Genomic DNA, 5,240 nt, shown 5'->3' with positions numbered 1-5,240 from the left:
TATGAAATTCCTTCGGGTATGCTTGAGAAACTGCTGGCTAATCCTTTCACAAGAGATGGATCTTCACATCCAGACTTGCATCTAATCTATGTAGATGAAGTTTGTGGTTTATTTAAGCTTGCAGGTTTGCCCGAGGATGAGGTAAAGAAGAAAGTATTTCCTTTATCTTTGAAGGATAAGGCGTTGACATGGTATAGGCTATGTGATGATACTGGATCATGGGGCTACAATCGGTTGAAATTGGAATTTCATCAAAAGTTCTATCCTATGCATTTAGTACATCGTGATCGGAACTTTATTTATAACTTTTGTCCTCATGACAGGGAAAGCATAGCTCAAGCTTGGGGGAGGCTTAAATCAATGCTATATTCATGCCCCAATCATGAGCTCTCGAGAGAAATCATCACTCAAAACGTTTATGCTCGGCTTTCTCATGAAGATCGTACCATGCTTGACACTTCTTGTATCGGTTCTTTTATGAAGAAGGATATTGATCACAAGTGGAATTTATTGGAAAGAATCAAACACAACTCTGAAGATTGGGAGCTGGAGGAAGGTAAGGAGTCAGGTATGAATTTCCAGTTTGATTGCGTTAAATCTTTTGTTTAGACAAACACTTCTAGAGATTTTAGCGCTAAGTATGGACTTGACTCTGAGATAGTAGCTTCTCTATGTGAATATTTTGCTCCTCATGTTGATCTTCCCAAAGAGAAGTGGTTTAAATATCATCCTCCTGTAGAAAGCAACATAGCCAAAACCAATCTAGTTGAGGAGAAAGTCATTGCTTTTAGTGATCCTGTTGTTCCTTGTGCTTACACTGAGAAACCACCATACCCTGCTAGGATAAAGGATTATTCTAAAGCTCCAACTGTGATACGTAGGGGTTACATTAGACCACTTGCACCCCCTGAAGAGATTAGAGTTGAACCTAGTGTTGCTATTATCAAAGATCTCTTAGCCTAAGACATAGATGGGCATGTTATCAAATTCTGTGAGGACTCCGCTAGAATTGCTAAACCTCACGCGAAAGACAAACACGGACCTGTAGTTGGCCTGCCCGTTGTTTCTGTCAAGATAGGAGATCACTGTTACCATGGTTTATGTGATATGGGAGCTAGTATTAGTGCAATACCCCGTTCTCTATATGATGAAATCAAAGATGAGATTGCACCTGCTGAGTTAGAACCCATTTATGTCACTATTACGCTAGCTAATAGAGACACTATCTGCCCTCTGGGAATTGTGAGAGACGTAGAAGTCCTATGTGGTAAGACGAAGTATCCTATTGATTTCCTCGTCCTTGGTACTGCACAAGATAGCTTTTATCCCATCATATTTGGTAGACCCTTTCTCAACACTCTCAATGCTCACATTGATTGCATTAAGCACACTGTCACAATTAGTTTCGAGGGTGTGTCTCATGAATTTAACTTCTCCAAGTTTGGAAGACAACCCCATGAAAGAGAGTCGTCTGGTAGAGATGAAATTATTGCTCTTGCCTCTATTGCCGTACCTCCTACGGATCCTTTAGAGCAATATCTGCTTGAGCATGAAAATGATATGCATATGGAGGAGAGAGATGAGATAGATAAAATTGTCTTAGAGCAATATCCTATTCTCAAGAATAATCTGCCTGTTGAACTGCTTGGGGATCCTCCCCCACCAAAGGGTGATCCTATGTTCGAGCTTAAACAGTTGCCTGATACTCTTAAGTATGCCTATCTTGATGAGAAGGAGATATATCCTGTCATAATTATTGCTCTCCTCTCACAGCATGAAGAGAGGAAGTTACTAAGGACTCTGAGGAAGCACCGCGCTGCTATTGGATATACTCTTGATGATCTTAAGGGTATTAGTCCTACTCTATGTCAGCACAAGATTAAAACCGATCCTGACTTTAAACCAGTTGTTGATCATCAAAGGAGATTAAATCCTAAGATGAAAGAGGTCGTTAGAAAAGAAATATTAAAGCTTCTGGAAGCAGGAATCATTTATCCTGTTGCTCATAGTGATTGGGTAAGTCCAGTACATTGTGTACCTAAGAAGGGAGGTATCACCGTCGTTCCTAATGATAAGGATGAACTAATCCCACAAAAGGTTATTACGGGCTCTAGGATGGCGATAGACTTCCGGAAACTGAACAAGGCAACCAGGAAAGATCATTATCCTTTGTCGTTTATCGACCAAATGCTAGAAAGGCTATCAAAACACACACACTTCTGCTTTCTAGACGGTTATTCATGTTTCTCACATATACCTGTTGCACAATCTGATCAAGAGAAAACCACTTTCACCTGCCCTTTCGGTACCTTTGCCTATAGACGTATGCCTTTTGGCTTATGTAATGCACCTGCCACCTTCCAAAGATGTATGATGGCTATATTCTCTGACTTTTGTGAAAAGATTGTCGAGGTTTTCATGGATGACTTCTCCGTTTACGGGTCTTCCTTTGATGATTGCCTCAGCAACCTTGATCGAGTCTTACAGAGATGCGAAGATACCAATCTCGTCTTGAATTGGGAGAAGTGTCACTTTATGGTTAATGAAGGCATCGTCTTAGGACACAAAATTTCTGAAAGAGGCATTGAAGTTGATAAGTCTAAGGTTGATGTAATTGAGAAAATGCCTTGCCCCACAGATATCAGAGGTATACGAAGTTTCCTAGGTCATGTTGGTTTCTATAGAAGGTTCATTAAAGACTTCTCTAAGATTTCTAGGCCTCTTACCAACCTCTTGCAGAAGGATGTTCCTTTTGTTTTTAACGAGGATTGTGAGGAAGCCTTCGAAATACTTAAGAAGGCTTTGGTAACCGCACCTATTGTTCAACCACCTGACTGGAACTTGCCCTTTGAAATCATGTGTGATGCTAGTGATTATGCTGTTGGTGTTGTTCTAGGACAAAGAGTTGAGAAGAAGTTGAATGTTATTCACTACGCTAGTAAAACTCTAGATAGTGCCCAAAGAAACTATGCCACTACGGAGAAGGAATTTTTAGCAGTCGTGTTTGCATGTGAAAATTTCAGATCTTATATAGTTGACTCCAAAGTCACTATTCACTCTGATCATCCTGCTATTAAGTACCTTATGGAGAAGAAGGAGGCTAAGCCTAGGCTGATCAGATGGGTTCTCCTGCTACAGGAATTTGATTTGCATGTTGTTGACCGAGAGGGTGCTGATAACCCTATTGCAGATAACTTGTCTAGGCTAGAGAATGTCCTTGATGACCCACTACCTATTGATGACAGCTTTCCTGGTGAGCAATTAAATGTCATCCGCACTTCACACAGTGCACTGTGGTATGCTGATTACGCAAATTATATCGTAGCCAAATACATACCACCGAGTTTCACCTATCAGCAAAAGAAGAAATTCTTCTTTGATTTAAGACACTACTTTTGGGATGATCCTCACCTTTATAAGGAAGGAGTAGATGGTGTTATTAGACGTTGTGTGCGTGAACATGAACAGGGACAGATCTTGCAGAAGTGTCATTCCGAAGCCTACGGAGGACACCACACTGGAGAAAGAACTGCCCATAAGGTATTGCAATCAGGTTTCTATTGGCCCACTCTCTTCAAGGATGCCCGTAAGTTTGTCTTGTCCTGTGACGAATGCCAAAGAATAGGGAACATTAGTAAGCGTCAGGAGATGCCTATAAACTATTCACTTGTCATTGAACCATTTGATGTCTGGGACATTGATTATATGGGACCCTTCCCGAGTTCCAATGGGTACACTCACATCTTACTTGCTGTGGATTACGTTACTAATGTTGGAATTATGCCCTAGAGGCAATAATAAATATAGTTATTATTATAATTCCTGTAACAAGATAATCGTTTATTATCCATGCTATAATTGTATTGAATGAAGACTCATTTACATGTGTGGATGCATAGACAAAACACTGTCCCTAGCAAGCCTCTAGTTGGCTAGCCAGTTGATCAAAGATAGTCAGTGTCTTCTGATTATGAACAAGGTGTTGTTGCTTGATAACTGGATCACGTCATTAGGAGAATCACGTGATGGACTAGACCCAAACTAATAGACGTAGCATGTTGATCGTGTCATTTTGTTGCTACTGTTTTCTGCGTGTCAAGTATTTGTTCCTATGACCATGAGATCATATAACTCACTAACACCGGAGGAATACTTTGTGTGTATCAAACGTCGCAACATAACTGGGTGACTATAAAGATGCTCTACAGGTATCTCCGAAGGTGTTCGTTGAGTTAGTATGGATCAAGACTGGGATTTGTCACTCCGTGTGACGGAGAGGTATCTCGGGGCCCACTCGGTAATACAACATCACACACAAGCCTTGCAAGCAATGTGACTTAGTGTAAGTTGCGGGATCTTGTATTACGGAACGAGTAAAGAGACTTGCCGGTAAACGAGATTGAAATAGGTATACAGATACTGACGATCGAATCTCGGGCAAGTAACATACCGAAGGACAAAGGGAATGACATACGGGATTATATGAATCCTTGGCACTGAGGTTCAAACGATAAGATCTTCGTAGAATATGTAGGATCCAATATGGGCATCCAGGTCCCGCTATTGGATATTGACCGAGGAGTCTCTCGGGTCATGTCTACATAGTTCTCGAACCCGCAGGGTCTGCACACTTAAGGTTCGACGTTGTTTTATGTGTATTTGAGTTATATGGTTGGTTACCGAATGTTGTTCGGAGTCCCGGATGAGATCACGGACGTCACGAGGGTTTCCGGAATGGTCCGAAAACGAAGATTGATATATAGGATGACCTCAATTGATTACCGGAACGTTTTCGGAGTTACCGGGAATGTACCGGGAATGACGAATGGGTTCCGGGAGTTCACCGGGGGGGCAACCCACCCCGAGGGAGACCATAGGCATTGGGGGTGGCGCACCAGCCCTTAGTGGGCTGGTGGGGCAGCCCAAAAGAGCCCTATGCGCCATAAGAAGAAAAATCAAAGAGAAAAGAAAAAAAAAGAGGAGGTGGGAAAAGGGGGAAGGACTCCTCCTTCCAAACCTAGTTGGACTCGGTTTGGAAGGGGAGGGCAGCCCCCCTTAGCTCGGCCGAAACCCTTAGGGGTCCTTGGATCCCAAGGCAAGGCTCCCCCTCTTCCCCCTATATATACGGAGGTTTTAGGGCTGATTTGCATAACTTTGCCACGGCAGCCCGACCACATATCTCCACGGTTTTACCTCTAGATCGCGTTTCTGCGGAGCTCGGGCGGAGCCCTGCTGAGACG

The sequence above is a fragment of the Hordeum vulgare genome, chromosome 5H (genome assembly GCF_904849725.1).
Source record: "Hordeum vulgare subsp. vulgare chromosome 5H, MorexV3_pseudomolecules_assembly, whole genome shotgun sequence".
NCBI lineage: Eukaryota > Viridiplantae > Streptophyta > Magnoliopsida > Poales > Poaceae > Hordeum > Hordeum vulgare.
This window is presented reverse-complemented; position numbering follows the sequence as displayed.